Source organism: Octopus bimaculoides, chromosome 2, assembly GCF_046866305.1.
Source record: "Octopus bimaculoides isolate indiv1 chromosome 2, ASM4686630v1, whole genome shotgun sequence".
NCBI lineage: Eukaryota > Metazoa > Mollusca > Cephalopoda > Octopoda > Octopodidae > Octopus > Octopus bimaculoides.
Window position 1 is genome coordinate 13,217,345 of NC_142929.1, and position 19,744 is coordinate 13,237,088.

Genomic DNA, 19,744 nt, shown 5'->3' on the forward strand with positions numbered 1-19,744 from the left:
GCTAAAAGTGCAGTCTTGATATCACTGTACTATCTCTTTTTTTGTTCTTCAATATCATTGTATTTATTGTTGTTATTGTTTCAGTCAATTGTTAATCCACATTTTCCAAAATGGGAATTAGGCCAAAATATTCAATCATTATATGTTCAATATTAACTTCCAATATATCATCTAATATATGTCAACGAAGTTGTGACTTTGGCTTCTTATTAACTGATAATCAAATTTTTAATAACATATCATTTGATACCATTTATATGCTCATTAATGTGAGCAGACAAAATTACAATATTATTTCATTAGTTGGTAGTAGTATGAAGCCTTACATTTTCTAGGGTTTCTTGTTAGGTTTGTCTTAGTGCATTGAACACTTAGTGGAATCAGTCAAATGTTTTACCCATAATCCAGAAACATTGTCCATATACAAGGTATTCAAAAGTCTCTCTGCAGTAAGTATTTTATTGCAAAATAAATATTTATAAGATGGTATAAGACTACAAAAGAATATATTAGACTTTACAAGACTTTAAAAAAGCTTTTTAAGAGGTGCTGAAAGTGTCGTCCTTCGAGCACCGTTTGAGTGTGATCGTTGCCAGAGCAGCTGTCTGGCTTCCTTGCTAGTGGCACGTAAATAGCACCATTTGAGCGTGATCGTTACCAGCGTCGCCTTCCTAGCACTTGTGCCGGTGGCATATGAAAAGACATTTGAGCGAGATCATTGCCAGTGCTGCTGGACTGGCTCCTGTGCAGGTGGCACGTAAAATACATTTCGAGCATGACCGTTGCCAGTACCGCCTGACTGGCCTTCATGCCGGTGGCATGTAAAAGCATCCACTACACTCTCGGAGTCGTTGGCGTTAGGAAGGGCATCCAGCTGTAGAAACTCTGCCAAATCAGATTGGAGCCTGGTTAACCATCTGGTTCTCAGTCAAATCGTCCAACCCATGCTAGCATGGAAGGCAGACGTTAAGCGATGATGATGATGATGATGATAATGATAAGTTGACTCCTCTACACATGTTTTGAAAATACATCTTGAAGATAAAAATTCACTGCGGAGAGACTTTTTGAACACCCTTTACAATCCTCAGTTTATCATAAAAGTATCATGCCTTTGGAATCCACTGTGATTTTCAGTTTGATTGCTTTTTTGACTCTTCTTGTTAGTGTACAACATGTTTCCATGGAAGACTGGAAATAGAAGACATCTCTTACTTGTTGGGGATGTTCGTTTACAATTCATCATCACTATTTAACATCTGTTGTCCATGGTGGCATGAGTTGGGTGGTTAAACCAGAGCTGGGAAGCTGGGGAGATGCACCAGACTCCAGTCTGATTTTGCATGGTTTCTACATTTGGATGCCCTTCCTAATGCCAAACACTTTACAGAGCGCACTGGGTGCTTTTACATGGCACCACACAGGTGCTTTATGGGGCATGGAAACTAGGAAACAATAACACATACACTTGCAGACACACAGGAAAAAATTACAAATTTGTAAGGTACTCTGCATAAAATGTATCTCAACCTAACGCAAATGTTTCCCCAGTCTTCCTAGCTTTTTTTATCATTGTCTGTATACACTATGGTCTTAAAATTAAAGCAACAGTAAATAATTTCATCCTAGCTGTACTATATCTAAACAACAAAAGACAAGATACTTATAGATGGTCAATTGCTTTTGATTATATGTTTGTCTACTTTATCAGGAATAACCTGGAGCTCATCTACAGCAACAACAACAACTGGTATATTATTTACATTATTTACGTTATTTACATTTGACGGATATTTGTCCTCATCTTGTTTGTTGTTAACACAATGTTTCGGCTGATATACCCTCCAGCATTCATCAGGTGTCATGGGGAAATTTCAAACCTGGGTTCTCATTCTTACGGTATTTTTCAATGTTATTATTCTTCTTATTGTTATTATTCAGGTCACTTCCTGGAATCGAGCTCAGAATCTTGGGGTTAGTAGCCCATGCTCTTAACCACTACACCATATGCCCGTGGGCATATGGTATAATGGTTACTTAGGAATGAGAACCCAGGTTGGAAATTTCCCCAAGACACCTGATGAAGGCTGGCAGGATATCAGCCGAAATGTTGTGTTAACAACAAAGAAGATGAGGACAAATATCTGTCAAATGTAAATAATGTACATAATTCCTCATCTCTTAAATATAGAACTGTATCAACAACTGCTATCATTAGATGTTATACATTACCACAATTTATAATACACAATTCTTTCATTGGCAGTAAGCCAGAAATTGGGATTATAGTCAATTGAATTATCACAATATGTTGCTTATTCTTATTTATCATTTCTGGAGGATGAAAAGCAAGTGTCAACTGAGGTGGGAATTCTAATGCAGAACACAGACAGGATGCAGACTAAAATGACAAAAGTACTGAGACACCATGTATCATTTTCTGTTTTTTATCCTTTTACTTTTTACTTGATTCAGGCATTAGACTGTGGCCATGCTGGGGCACCACTTTAAGAAACTTTAGTCAAATGAATCTGTTATATTGCTCTAATTTAATTCTATATTCTGACTAAGTATCGACCTAAGTTTAGTGACTCTGCTTTATTTCATGCATTCACCTTTTAAAGTGAACTTTTGACTGCCTTCTAATTTGTATACTGGTTTGTTTCATGAGTGGTATGATACTTTTTGCACGTGGATCATTAGGCTCTGCTTTTTTTAATCAGCGTGCATTTTTAAGTATATATTACGTTTTATTTGCTCACATTGTTGTTGTTGTTGGCACTCGGTCGCTAACGACATTGAGGGTTCCAGTTGATCCTATCAACGAAACAGCCTGTTCATGAAATTAACGTGCAAGTGGCTGAGCACTCCACAGACACATGTACCCATAACATAGCTCTCGGGGATATTCAGCGTAACACAGTGTGACAAGGCTGACCCTTTGAATTACAGGTACAACAGAAACAGGAAGAAAGAGTGAGAGAAAGTTGTGGTGAAAGAGTACAGCAGGGTTCGCCACCATATCGTGCTGGAGCCTCGTGGAGCTTTATGTGTTTTTGCTCAATATACACTCACAACGCCCGGTCTGGGAATCGAAACCGCGATCCTACCACTGCAAGTCCGCTGCCCTAACCAATGGGCCATTGCACCTCCACTTTTGCTCACATATTCTCTCCATTATTGACTTGCATTCGAGTAATGTAATCTAAGATAATAATTCTGTATTAAAACATAACAGAATCAAACCCAATATTTATTATTTTAATTCTGGTACTTACTGTGTCAGTCTGTTTATCTAAACTGCTAAGTCATGGGGATGTAAACACACCAACACTGGTTGTCAGGTTGTGGTGGTGAAGGACAGACACAAACAAATATACACACATCCACATCCACACAGAGATTCACACACACACACACACACATATAGATACAGCAGGCTTCTTTCAGTTTCTATCTACCAAATCCATTGACAAAGTTTTCGTTGCCCCAAGGCTGTAGTAGAAAACACTTGCCCAAAGTGCCACCAGGGGTGGGGGTGGGACTGAACCCAGAACTATGTGGCTGTGAAGTAAACTTCTTATCACACAGCCATACCTGTGTAAATGTGTGTGGATATAATTGTGAATGCGGAGGTGCTTGGCTTAGTGGTTGGGTGTAGCACTTATGATCATAAGATTGTGGTTTCCATCCTGGGCAGGGCAATGCATTGTGTTCTTCAGCAAAGCCCTTCATTTCATGTTGCTCCAGTCCACTTTGCTGGTAAGAATGAGTAACCCTGTGATGGACTGGCGACCCATCCAGGTGAAGAATCTATATGCCACTGAAAATGGGAAACTGGCCCTCATGAGCTGGTATGGCTTGTGAATAGGTTAATACTCTCTTTTACTCTTTTACTCTTTTACTTGTTTCAGTCATTTGACTGTGGCCATGCTGGAGCATCACCTTTAGTTGAGCAAATCGACCCCAGAGCTTATTCTTTGTAAGCCTAGTACTTATTCTATCGTACTGTTTTGCCAAACCGCTAAGTTACGGGGACATAAACACACCAGCATCAGTTGTCAAGCAATGTTGGGGGGACAAACACAGACACACAAACATATACACACACATACACATACATATATATATATACATATACGATGGGCTTCTTCCAGTTTCTGTCTACAAAATCCACTCGCAAGCCTTTGGTTGGTCCGAGGCTATAGTAGAAGACACTTGCCCAAGGTACCAGGCAGTAGGACTGAACCCAGAACCATATGATATGTGCATGTTTAATAAATATAAATTCACCATTGCGATATAAATGGTCTTTGGGGTTAGCATGCCAGGATCTTTCTACATTATAAACTGGAGAACAGATTGACTAGTTTCAACTGGTTATTCTACCAGCTTAGCAAGATTAACGGTATGAGTTTATTGAATTAAAAAGGAGAGACTTAGAGTTGCTTATAAAATGTGCAGTGAGTTACTGAATGATTTTATTCTTGCAAAATGAGAGAGGCGAGGAGGCCTCCTCCTCCCCCTCCTCCTTCTCCTCTCCTCCCCTCCTCCTCTCTCTCCTCCTCCCCTTCTTTATCCTCCCTCTCTTCCCCTCCACCTCTTCCACCTCCACCCCTCTTTCTCTCCCAACCCTTCTCCCCCTCCCCTCCCCTCCCTCCTCCCCTCTTTCTGCTGCTCCTCATCATCATCATTGACATCATTGTGACCCCGAAAGGATGAAAGGCAAAGTTGACCTTGGCAGAATTTGAGCACAGAACATAGTACCAGGCTAAATACCGCTAAGCATTTCACCCAGCATGCTAACGATTCAGCCAGCTCGCCACTTAGCATCAACAGTAATGGTATTAATAGAAATAACAGTAGTAGTAGTAGTAATAGTGGTAGTAGTGGTAGTTGTAGTAGTAGCAGTAGTAGAAGTAGCAGTAGTAGAAGTAGTTGTAGTAGTAGCAGCAGAAGGAGAAACAGCAGCAGCAGCAGCAGTAGAAGTAGTAGTAGTAGTAGTAGTAGTAGTAGTAGAAGCAATAGTAGTAGTAGAAGCAATAGTAGTAGTGGCAGCAGCAGCAGAAGGAGAGACAGTAATAGTAGTAATAGTAGTATTAGTAGTAGTAGCAGCAGCAGCAGCCTCAGTAGTGACAGTAATTATTGTTGTTCTTGTGAAACAGCCTTAGTTCTCTCTTACTTTACATTTCCCTATTAGGAAGAATATAACGAACTTTAACACATAATGAGAGATTCTGCTCTGATTTAATTCACACTTTTTTTTTTTATTTATGAAAAAATAATTAAGATTTGCAACTTGTTTCTTTTTTTCTTTTTAAACCAAAGAGGAACAAGATTGATTTTGTTTGTCACTTTGGAAAAGTTTGTTCCTATTCTCCAAATTTATGGGAGAGACAATAACAGATTCGTCATTATTTTTGTTTGTTTTTGCCTTTGTTTTTTGTTTGTTTATATTTTTATATTGCCGTACTGCTTCTCTTTCCCATATAAATTCCTATTTTGGTAAGGACATCTTGACACATACCACTCTGTGATGTCACAATACTGCTACTTTAATATTTGCATTGATCACTCTCTTCCCATTTAATCTCACAAATTCATTTTTCTTCCCACTTTTAGCAAGAGAAAAGAAAGGAACAACAGAAGCGCACAACGTAACCCCCCCCCCCCCAAGATTCTGAAATGTTTCTTTCGCATGTTACAACCGAACCCTTCCCTTCATCACAGAATACTTAATTTCTTATTCATTCTTCCCTTAATTTTTTTTTTTTTTTCCTTTCACTGATGCCATTGTCTCTCTGCTTTTCCTTACTTCTGATATTGCATTCTCTTCATTCAACTCCTTTACTATTATCATTATTATTATTATCATTATTATTATTATTATTATTATTATTATTATTATTATTATTATTATTAGCAACATCATTATTATTATATATCGTTTCGAGTCTTCTTTTGCTGTTGTGTTCTTTTCACTTTTCTTTCATCATTTTTTTTTTTCGTTATTTCTCTGTTTTTTTTTCTTTCTATTTTTTTTTTTGTTTTTTGGTCATATAATATTCTACATATGTTGCTTTGTTAATAGACATTTATTTGGAAATTTCTCCTGATTGTTCTCCATTCTTTCTACTGTATTTATTTAGTTCTCCATTCATTATCCTTTGTTGTAACTTATTTTCAAGAATCCAAAAATGGACAGTTCTCATCACAATAATAATCAATAACTTAATTCACATCAATCTCAACACAAAGAATACATTTTATTCTATTTTATTCCATTTCTATTTTTTTTTTTCTGTTTTTGTTTTTTGGTTCACATTATACTAAAACTGCATAGAGCTGATGCCTAAAATAGATCAATGTTAAAGTACACAAATATATATATATATGTATGTATCTATGTATGTGTGTCTATTTATATATATATGTACATATATATGTATCATCATCATTATCATCATCATCGTTTAATGTCTGCTTTCCATGCTAGCATGGGTTGGACGATTTGACTGAGGACTGGTGAACCAGATGGCTGCACCAGGCTCCAATCTGATCTGGCAGAGTTTCTACAGCTGGATGCCCTTCCTAACACCAACCACTCCAAGAGTGTAGTGGGTGCTTTAACGTGCCACCTGCACGAGGGCCAGTCAGGTAGTATTGGCAATGGCCATGCTCAAATGGTGTTTTTTAGGTGCCACCTATGCAGGAGACAGTCTAGCGGCACTGGCAATGACCTTGCTTTTACTCTGAGTGAGAGTCCCTTTGTCGCAAGCAGAGGTAAGAGCTCTCTGAACCTTGCCCACTATTCTTATTCTAGCAGCTACACTTTCAGCGCACCCACCGCCACTACTAACTTGGTCACCCAAATAGCGGAAGCTATCAACTACCTCTAGTTTTTCTCCCTGGAATGAGACAGAAGTTGTTTCCTGTTTGTTTGCAGTGTTTATTGCACCTGAACATCTGCCACATACAAAAACTAACTTCCTAGTTAACCTGCCTTTGATGTTGCTGCACCTCTTATGTGTCCATAGCTTGCACTGGGTACATCTTATAGAGTTACTACCTACTCCTTTTCTACATGCTGAGCAGGGCCATCTACCTGAAGGGGTTTGTGTTTTATCTACCTTCCTACTTATTAGGATTTTGGTTTTAGCTAGATTGACTCTAAGGCCCTTCGATTCTAGTCCCTGCTTCCACACCTGAAACTTCTCCTCTAGTTCTGATAGTGACTCAGCAATTAGTACAAGGTCATCGGCATAGAGGAACTCTTAGGGTCAACCTGTCTTGAATTCCTCTGTGATCGCCTGGAGGACTATGATAAATAGGAGGGGGCTGAGGACAGAACCTTGGTGGACCCCTACCTCTACCCGGAATTCATTACTGTACTCATTTCCAACCTTCACCTTACTGACAGCGTCTCTGTACATGGCTCGCACAGCTCTCACTAACCATTCTTCTATCCCAAGTTTCCTCAGATAAGGGATCAGGGGACCCTGTCAAAGGCTTTCTCCATGTCAACGAAAGCCAGGTACAGAGGTTTATCCTTAGTTAGGTATTTCTCCTGCAGCTGTCTCACTAGAAATAAGGCATCAGTAGTGCTTTTACCTGGCACGAACCCAAACTGCATCTCATCTAAATTGATTCACTCCCTAATTAGTTGGGCTATGACCTTCTCCGTGACTTTCATTACCTGATCTAATGGCTTGATACCTCTGTAATTAAATTGTGTCGGATACATATACCGGATATATATATATATATATATATATATATATATATATATATATATAAAATGGAGCAAAAACGCAATAGAAGACAATAAAACATCTGGACAGATAGATGTTACAAATGTGGACAGGAAAAAAAGCACGGATCATTTGTGGCCTTCTTTCGTCAGTCAAAGTTACCAGATGTCCTTACAGTTTCAGGCAGTTACACTTAAGATAGTTCAATCTGGCTGCCCACCAAAAAAGTCTAAGCTAAGAGCATTATTCTATTTGGGTCCCTTTTGCCGAACTTCTAAGTTACACAGACGTGAACACACCAACATCAGTTGTCAAGCGATGGTGGGGTGACAAAAACAGACACGCAAATACACATGCACACACACACATATGTCCTATGGGCTTCTTTCAGTTTCCATCTACCAAATCCACTCACAAGGCCAACCTGAGGCTACATTCGAAGACGCTCAGTAGGACTGAACCTGGAACCATGTGGTTAGTAAGCAATCTTCTTGCCACACAGCCAATTTGCATTAGGAAAAACTTTTAAAAAAGTATTGATTTTCAAAGTGGTGAGTTGCTACGATACTTTAGAGACATTCCCCTCACATAACAACATGTAATGCAATCCATATTCAGAGATTACTCATTCACTGCTTTTATAGGTAGTAACATTGGTTGACTAAGTTTAAAACAAGCAGCGATAATGTCCACCTACTCTGCATCGTTGTCATGGTCATCATCATCATCATCATCATCATCATTGCAATCATCGCAATCATCGCAATCATCATCATCATAATTTTATATCTGCTTTCTTTTTTTTTCATGTTGGCATGAGTTAGGTAAGTTTGTTTTCATACAGTGTCTCATCTCTTGTCATTAGCCTTTGTTATCTGATTTGTGAAAACTATGAAATTCTGTTATGTCAGATTTTTTGGAATGATTTTCATGGCTAGATGCCATTCCTACTGCCAACCACTTTACAACATGGATCAGCTGCCTCTTATCATACCTCCAACACAGCAACATGCTGTACTGCATGAAGCAAAAATTGTCACATGTAGCATGTACCAGATTTATTCAAAGTTATAAATCTCCTAGCCAAGTTTCTATCACCACAGCTAGTGGAATCTATATCTATACCATTCCATCTTAGAATATATAACCAACACAAGGCAGTGAGCTGGCAGAATTGTTAGCACACCAGGCTCAATGCTTAGCAGTATTTCGCCTGTCTTTATGTTCTGAGTTGAAATTCCACCAAGGTCGACTTTGCCTTTCATCCTTTCGGGGTCGATAAATTAAGTACCATTTGCATACTGGGGTCGATCTAATCAACTGGTCCCCCCTCCCCCAAAATTTCACTTCTAAGTGCTGATATGAAGCCCACCTGAGCTCTCTTTTAAATCTGCTAAACACAAATCTACTTCACTAGCTAACTGCATACATAACCTTAAGAGAAACGGTCTACCATATAATATTCTTTTCTACTCTAAGCACAAAGCCCAAAATTTATAGTTACTCTCAGCCAATGTACAAATTCTAAGATCTTTCTCTTTACTCCTGTGCTACTCCTATACCCACCTCTATGCAACTGGTTCTTAATTTATCAACCCTGAATGGATGAAAGGCAAAGTCGACTTCAGCAGAACGTAAAGATAGATGAAATACCGCTAAGCATTTCGCCTGGCACACTAACGTTTCAGCTCACTCCCTTAAGTCTACCATATAATATTACTTGGTCAGTCTTTGATACTGGAGTATCATAGCAGGGGGCACAAACACCTCATGTTAGTTATGCTTAAAAGAGTCTATTCAAATGCTATTCCATAATCCATTACAGTTACTGAACAGACAAAATGAAGTGTTTACCGTTTGATTTCACAGATTCTTCAAAATGTTCTGATTTTATTACAAACCTAAATGTTGTACTTTGAATCCCTCCATACAATTATCACCCACACAAATTAGAAGTACATCATACGCTGATTTAATTAAATCTAATGAAATCCATAGTGCACCACTTTATTCTTCATCTTTTATTATGATTATCATTCTACATACTTATCTGAAATCCTTATTTGCTCCCCATCACCATTCTAAATTCTCCACTTACTTGAACCCTGTATGGTTTCCTATTCCATAATTCTTTATTTCACTCTACATTTTGTTTGTAATTCCAATACCGTAACTTAATTAAATATTTTCTGGCAATCACATAATATATTTTAGCAGGAGTGGCTGTGTGGTAAGTAGCTTGCTTACCAACCACATGGTTCCAGGTTCAGTCCCACTGTGTGGCACCTTGGGCAAGTGTCTTCTACTATAGCCTTGGGCTGACCAAAGCCTTGTGAGTGGATTTGGTAGACGGAAACTGGAAGAAGCCCGTCATATATGTATATATATGTGTGTGTGTGTGTGTGTGTGTGTGTCTGTGTTTGTGAGTCTGTGTTTGTCCCCCCAGCATCACTTGACAACCGACGCTGGTATGTTTGTGTCCCCATAACTTAGCAGTTCGGCAAAAGAGACTGATAGAATAAGTACTAAGCTCTGGGGTCTATTTGCTCGACTGTAAAGGCAGTGCTCCAGCATGGCCGCAATCAAATGACTGAAACAAGCAAAAGAGTAAAAGAGTAACCATTTATAAATACTCTCAGCCAATGTACAGATTCTAAGATCTTTCTGTTTACTCCTGTGCTACTCCTATACCCACCTCTAATCATATTCATACTTTTCATTGAGCTTACAATTTTAAATCTTAATTCCTTATTGTTAAGTTTTTAATTCTGGTAACTATCAACAAAAGCTTACATCTGAAGCACACACACACTCCCCACATTATGTATCGAATGGGTTATAATCTCATAACAGCTCCTCTCTCCCAACTACCTCCCATCCCATCATAGTCAGCTGATTTATAACCATAGACTTATGCTACATCTCCTTCCTCTTACCTCTCCCTTCTTCTACTTAACACAATCCTTTCCATCTCACACACTTTGCATCCACCGTGATACCACACAGCTGGGGGCTAGTTGGCATATTTTGTATGTCACTCCCTATCATGAAACTCTAGACCCTTCTCTTCACATAATGACCATCCATGGCTAATCTAGTTAAGCGATGAAGTTAATTTACTTGTCTCATATATTGTTGCTAATCTAATCATGATGTTCATATCATCTCATTTAGCATCTCCCTTTCTTACCCATATTGACCTTGGCAAATTCTTTTATATATCTTCCTGTAACTCTTAATCTTTACAAACCTATCCCATGTCATGTTTGTTAGCTCCTGTCTACCTTCCTATCATTATGACCTCGTATGCTCTGCTTCCCTTCTTTTAAGCTTACCTCTGAATACCTCACACAATTAATAGACCATTACTTCCTATCTAGGCTCTATATAATTTTCCTTCTGATTACTATAACGTTGGCTACCAATTGCTTACAGAGTTATGCACCATCTATGCATCTATTCTCGAAACAGCTGTAAGTGACTATCTGCACACCCTCTTCCTTTGTTCCTCTTTCTTCTCATCCCACTTTGGACTCTACCTACAACGACCAGCTTTGCCTAATACCAATAATTCATCATTTCTGTACAACTGCTCCAGGAAAATTCTATCTTACACCATAACTACTATGAACATTCTTCAACTGATCTTGCTTCAGTTTCTTATGATCTCTACTCCTGACCTAAACCCTAACCCTAACCCTAACCCTAACCCTAACCCTAATCCTAACCCTAACCCTAACCCTAATCCTAACCCTAACCCTATCCCTAACCCTAATTCTTATGTTTAAATATATAACTGTCATAATCTGATCTGATACCAGTTGTTTACCTCTTTATCCTTTTATTCTATAGTTCTCATACCTGTTCAATTGAAACATTGCCAGTAGTCAATCTTCATTAAGCAGCTATAACATACCTGCATTGTTCAGTCGCAGTTCAAGTCAGATTTTAGGCAGCAAGTTACAGTAGTAATTATGTGTACCTATTAATGTGTGTCACCAAATGTAATATTACCTGAATTATATATATATATATATATATGACATTAGCAATAATGAATTATATAACAAATTACTTCCTTTTTAAAATGCAAAACAAAAACTAGACAAAAATACGAGAGAATAAGAATTTTAAAATTATGTTTGTATCACTAATTCCATTCATATATATATATATATATATATATATATATATATACATATAATTGTTAAAGAGGACAACAAACGTTAAGGTAAGGCAAACATCTCAAGTCGTATACATTATTATTATTGGAAAAGAAAAAATTCAAAGTCTTATAGTTGTTTCAGGGATATCCCAGAGAATGGGCTATTCCATTGTCAGAGACAAATAGGGAAAATGAGAAGGGTATAGATTAATGAAATGATGACATAGAGGACAGGAGTAAAGAAATACTCTTCTCATTTTCCCTATTTGTCTCTGACAGCAGAATATCCCATACTCTGTGATATCCCAGAAACAACTGCAAGACTTGGAATTTTTTTCCAATAATAATAATCTATATAACTTGAGACGTTTGCCTTTCCTTAACGTTTGTTGTCCTCTTTAACAATTATATATCCACTATATTGGAAATCTGCAATGGCTCCATAACTATTGTCTTGATTATAACCTTGGAGCCCTAGTAATCCTTTATAGCACTTACCTAGCATACCTAATCATTTAGAAATCACCTGTGAACTAAACCCCCATACTTTGTGTGTGTTTGTATATGTATATATATATATATATATATATATATATATATATATATATATATATATACACACACACACACACAGAGAGGGAAGAGATGTGTGCGTGTGTGTATGTGATGGGCTTCTGCAAAGTTTCTGTCAGCCAAATTCTACAGTCAAGACATTAATCATGGTAGAAGACACTAGTTCAAGGTTTGATGTAATGAGTTTGTTCTCAAAACCAGTATGGTTGCTATTTTAACCTCATAGCTATGTCTACAGCTAGATGTGAAAGGAATTAACATATAAGACCAAAGCTAAAATTTAACCACAACTCTTAGCAGAATTGTTCATATTACAGAATAAGAAGTTTAATAATTCTATTAAAAATTCATGTTTAGTCTTTGAAACAGTAGTATGATCCTTTAGCATGGAGAACAATGAAAGATGATATACAGATTTCCTAGATAATAATATTCAGAATTTTCTTTGTTCCAGAGAGCAGTCTGAAAAACTTATCAGTTCTCAATATATGAGCATCATCCTTTGCGTTAATCCACTGATATATGTTTCTAACCTTCTTAAGTCAGAGTGCTAAGTCCTGAGCTAGTGGCTTGCTGAAGTTTTCTTTCAAAATATTTTAAATATAGTCTTCTCCATAAAGAGATTACAGATGTTAAACCAAGCAGAAAACTGAGATGATATCCTGTCTTCTACATCTCCAAAAGATGTAATTTCATTGACAAAATTATGCTTACAGATTTAAGTACTTAATAAATGTTGACAGTACAACGTTTGTTTGCTACTAATAGGATTAATTCTATACAAGACTAATTTGAATGGAATTAGTGATATAAACATAATTTTTGAACTGATGTTCTTTCTTATTTTTGTCTGGGGTTTTTGTATTGCGTTTTAACAAGGAAGTAATTTATTATATAATTTATTATTGTCAATCTTTTAGTTAGAAGCATAGAATCGTTTAAAATTATTTAAATGATTATAAAATCTATTAGCAATAAGCTATATACATTTATCTGATACTTAATAAAATGTATTCAAGTGGTAAATTGACGCAATTGAAGTTGATGGAATTGTTGTATCTTTTGGAAACAAAATGTTTCTATCTCCATATAAACTATACTGTATGAAGTATGTGTAAGAAATGCAATATGTGTGAAGGACCTGCAGCAAAAACTAGTGAGCAACAATCCATTGTAGTATTTTGGATGTGCCATGTTAGTTTACATGAAAGGTGTAGTGCAAGGAAGCTAAAATAATCTTTTCTACTCTAGGCACAAGGCCCGAAATTTTTGGGGAGGGTGCCAGTTGATTAGATCGACCCCAGTACACAAATGGTACTTAATTTATTGACTGCGAAAGCATGAAAGGCAAAGTCGACCTAGGCGGAATTTGAACTCAGAACACAAAGACAGACAAAATACCGCTAAGTATTTTGCCCAGCATGCTAACATTTCTGCCAGCTCACCGACTTTAGGAAGCTAAAATAATGGCTGGGCATTAGTGTAGTAGCTAAAGTGTGTGGAATAGCACTAATATAGATAAATGATGTAAATGGATTATAAGTTCTGATTTTGAAAAGTGCTATCTGTTGAAAGTAGTTCTTTAATTAGCTCCAGGTCTGCTCTGGTTGACAAGACATAATCAAATGTATTCCAGCCAAAATACTTCGTCATTCTGTGTACCAGTGGACCACTCAGTCGATTCTATTCTTTGTATTTTTAATATATTAAGGTACCATCATTTAATGTTCATTGTCGAACCCATGCCAGCATGGACATCATCATCATCATCATCATCATCATCATCGTTTAACGTCCGCTTTCCATGCTAGCATGGGTTGGACGATTTGACTGAGGACTGGTGAACCAGATGGCTGAACCAGGCTACAATCTGATCTGGCAGAGTTTCTACAGCTGGATGCCCTTCCTAATGTCAACCACTCTGAGAGTGTAGTGGGTGCTTTTACGTGCCACCGGCACAAGGGCCAGTCAGGCGGTACTGGCAATGGCCATGCTCAAAATGGTGTATTTTACATGCCACTGCACAGGAGTCAGTCCAGTGGCGCTGGCAATGACCTCGCTCGAATGTTTTGTTCACATGCCACTGGCACAAGTGCCAGTAAGGCAACACTAGTAACAATCATGCTCAAATGATGCTTTTTATGTGCCGCTGGCATAGAAGCCAGACCGCTGCTCTGGCAGTGATCCCGCTCGGATGGGGCTGTAAGCACTCCACTGGCACGGGTGCCAGTCTTCGAATTTGGTTCAGTTACAACTTCACTTGCCCCAACAGGTCTTCGCAAGCAGAGTTTAGTGTTCAATGAAGGAAGGTTAGCATGGGTGCCAGTGGTCGAATTTGGCTTGATATCAATTTCGATTTCACTTGCCTCAACAGGTCTTCGCAAGCAGGGATTTGTGTCCAAAGAAGGAAAGGTATGCATAAGTGGGCTGGCTACACCCCTGATAAAGGACACGGTCTCACTTGTCTTGCCAGGTCTTCTCACGCACAGCATATTTCCAAAGGTCTCAGTCACTAGTCATTGCCTCAGTGAGGCCTAATGTTCGAAGGTCGTGCTTCACCACCTCATCCCATGTCTTCCTGACGGACATTAAATGATGATGATGATATCTGAAGGAATTTGACTGGTATTTCTAGCTGATCAGATGACTGTGTCATAAATTCCTTGTGACTGTTAAAGGCAGCTATGGTAGGAGAAAGGCAAGAAAGATATGGGGAGAAGTGGTAAGGTCAGATCTTAGAACATTGGGCTGCAGGTTAAGATGATAAAAGATCCTGATGTGTTGAAGTGTGTCATCATAGAATAAGAACACAGATGTTAAAAATCAATGATGTTGTTATATTTTGGTGCCACACTTTTATAATTGGCACTTACAATAATGTCATATATTTTTATGAGAAATTTGTGACCTAATAACACATGCATCAAATCTAATTCAATCTTTTGTTAAAATCACTTTACATAAACAATTTGCCACCCTGACCTTGAAGCATAAAAATGATACTATATTAGTCACTTTATGACAAGAATAAGATCTCAAATAAAAAGATATTACTATATTCTTGAAAAATAATGAATTTAGAAAAAAATGTTTCATTTAAATTCTTTTCTTGCTTTATTTATAATTTCAAGAAAGTAATTATTTTCTCTTGTTTATTTAAAAAGTAAAATCTTGTGTTTCTTAAGTGGATTGGATGATATTCAAATATAAAATATGAGCAGGTGTTAGCACTTGACCAGCAGCCACTTAACAACAAAATCTTCTAGTATAATTTAAATTGTGTAAGATAACAGTCTTAACATAGTTATATTTTCTTTATTTCAGCTAATATAAAATACAAGTTGACTGACTCATCATAGATTTCAGTGAATTGTATGCAGTGCAGTTTTGGAAAATTACTTGATATAAATTTTATGAAAGAAATAGTAGTTTTCTGCTGGAACTAATGATATGTATATATATTCTATGCACATTCTGTCAATATTGTTATTGTTCTCATTCTTAATATTAATTAAATTCTCTGCTGCCTGCCAACTGTCGTTTCTTCACAATGTTTTAATAAATTCAATTATGTTAAATTACAATCAATACAATATAGATAGACAAAGTTATAGATAGATTTTTTTTTCTTTCTTTTTGCTGTAACCAAAATGTAAAGTGAAATTAAATACACAAAGAAACAGAAAAGTGGCCTAATTTTTCTTACTTCCAAGATGTAAACAGTATGTAATTGATGAATGCTTGAGAGGTGAACTTGTTTAAGATGCAATTTGGAATATATGTCATATTTAAAAATCATATTTAGTTCAGCTGCAAAGGAAATTTAATTTGAGATACATATTGGAATTTAATTTGAGATATATGTTGTCCAACCCATGCCAGCATGGAAACTGGAATTACATGATGATGATGACTTTTTTATTCTTTTATTCTTCTATTCTATTTTTTCTTTCATCTTTTTCAGTCATTTGACTGTGGCCATGCTGGAGCGCCGCCTTTAGTCGAATAAATCGACCTCAGGACTTATTTTTTGTAAGCCTAGTGCTTATTCTATTGATCTCTTATTGCAGAACTGCTAAATGACAGGGACGTAAACACACCAACATCGGTTGTCAAGCAATGGTGAAGGGACAAACACAGACACAAATAGCAAATACATACATCCATACATACATATACATATATATATATATGGGCTTCTTTCAGTTTCTGTCCACCAAATCCACTTACAAGGCTTTGGTCAGCCTGAGGTTATAGTAGAAGGTGTCATGCAGTGGGACTGAACCCGGGACCATGTGGCTGGGAAGCAAGCTTCTTACCACACAGCCACTCCTGCACCTATGTGATGATTATGATTAATGAATTTTCATTAATGTAAAAATTAAATATTTTTTTACTGCTTTCAGACATTCAGCTGTGGTCATACTAGAGCACCATCTTTAATGGTTTGTTCAGTGACTTAAATCAATCCTTGTACTTAGTCTGCCACTCATCTAATTGATATCTCTTTATCAAATGGTTGAGTCAACCTACTTTGAGAGAGTTACCTCTCTTTGGTGGCATAATTACATACATATACACCAGCCCACATAATTTATACTTACTAAATTTCACTTTTAGGGCAAAAATCCCCTTCGGTTATGAATGACCATGGGATTGCACCTAGAAAGTTCCCCTCCTAGGCCTAAATCTGGGCAAGATTGCTTATGGAAAACCAGCAGTCACCCATGCATACCAGCCTCCCTGTTCCATTCCACTGATGTTATCCAAGAGAAAAGAAAAGGCCAATACAGCTCGGCACCAACGGCATCACAACACATTTCTACAGCTGAGTGAACTGAAGCAACATGAAATAAAGTGTCTTGCTCAAGAACACAACACACTACCTCTTAATTATGAGCCTGACTCTCTAACCACTGAGCCATCCACCTTCACACCAAATTTCACTTACTGCTCAATTTAAGGCTCTGGTAGAAGACTCTTGATATGGTGCCACAAAAGAGGCATGATCCCAAGGTCAAGTGGCCGACAAGTAAACTTCTGAAATGCACATTGTTTTTTGCACTTGTCAAACTGAATACAGTGCAAATAATTATATTGATTCTTTACCAGAATCCTGTGGTCCTCTTAAGAAATTCATGACAGATCTGTAGTTTGGAGTTAGAAAGAGCTTTCAGACCCCAAACACCTAGTTAGTTCTAACAAGGGGTCGGGGAATCTGTATGATAGAAGATTCTTGCACAAGAGTACCACACAGTATTAACCCAGGATCATGTGACTGCAAAGTCGATTGAAGTCTTCATTAAGCTTTTCTCTTCCCTATAGTTAATAATAAAATGACAAAAATTGTTTAGGCCTTGATCAGCCCTGTGTTAGAACTAAGAATAAAGGCTTTCCAACCACTACCATCCAATCCAGTCTTTTATTCTGATACATCACCATCATCATCATCATCATCATCATCGGTTAACGTCCGCTTTCCATGCTAGCATGGGTTGGACGATTTGACTGAGGACTGGTGAACCAGATGGCTACACCAGGCTCCAATCTGATTTGGCAGTTTCTACAGCTGGATGCCCTTCCTAACGCCAACCACTCCAAGAGTGTAGTGGGTGCTTTTACGTGCCACCAGCACGAAGGCCAGTCAGGCGGTACTGGCAATGGCCATGCTCAAAATGGTGTATTTTACGTGCCACCTGCACATGAGCCAGTCCAGCGGCACTGGCAATGATCTCGCTCGAATGTCTTACACATGCCACCGGCACAAGTGCCAGGAAGGCGACGCTGGACACAGGTGCCACAAAGAAAATCTGTAATGTGAATTCCAGTGTTTTCTTTACTCTTTTAAACTCCTACTATTTTATAATCAGTGCTAGTGAGAGGAATAAATAATTTCTTTGATCTCATTCATAAAGAATGAAAATTTATTTTGCTAATACATCATCCTATAATGTGTGCAACTTTCTGTTAATCATATTTCTTCATTTATTTTGTCTTATATTAAAATGGAATATTTTAGCCATAAACCAATTTTCTATAAATATCAAAGTACACAATTTAGTTTGTCAATTCTATTGATTGCAAGAAACTTTTTGATCAAGAATTGTATTATTTTCATATCTCACATATTGTGATTTTCTTTATCACTCTGTACAGTTTTCCTAGTTCTTTAATTTGAAAATTAGATTTAAAATGATTTTACAGTCTTGAAGTTGCTAATATGAATCTTTTGTTTATTTCTGTTCCATGCCTTACTGCACTACATTGATCCATTTTTCGAGGGTTCCAGTGGTATATCAGTTTTTCTATGATAAAATGTTAGTCCTTCACTTGACTGTTTTCCATTTCTGGAGAAAAGCACACTGCATGTGGTCTCCAATGGTTCTTCTTACAGTGCAATATTGGTGATTCTGAGAGAAAGACTAAAAAGAAGAATCTCCCCAGTATTTCACTGGTACTTTATTAGCCCCAGAAAGCTAAGTGGCAAAAACTGACATTGGTAGGATTTGAGCCCAGATCCTAAAGACCTACAGAAATTAATTGCAACTCTGCCAATACACCACTTGTTATATGAGTTGAGCATTTGTGACAGTGGTGGTGGTAGTGCCAGCAGCAGCAGTAGTAGTAGCAGTAGTAAATTAATAGTGATGTTGATGATGATGATGGTGATAATGTTGATGATGATTATAATTATAAAAGAGTTAAAATTTACCTCTAAACCTTTTGAGATTGATAAAATAAAATACCAGTGAACCACTAGGGTCAATGTAAAAGAACTACACTTCTCAAAATTGCTAGCTTGGTACCGAAGTTAAAAACAACCATCACCACCACCACCACCACCACCACCATCATCATCATCATCATCATCATCATCATCATCATCACCATTATCACCATCATCATCATTTATATTTTGGTAAAAGGCTACTCTGTAATATGGTAGCGATATGGTTGATTTAATCTACTCTAGCACATGCAACTTATTCATTTTATTAACTCGTTATAGAACTGAGGTATTGTACCACACTAACGAAAAATACATCAATATTAACAATCAAGTGAAATTTATTGGAAACAAAACAAATAAAATTAACATATATATACGAACATAACAGACCGATGCAAGTACCCACTGACTGGCTCCTGTGCCAGTGGTACATAAAAAGCATCATCTGAATGTGATTATTGCCAGGCCTGCTTTATAAGCCCCTATGCCGGTGGCATGTAAAAAGCACCCACTACACTCTCAGAG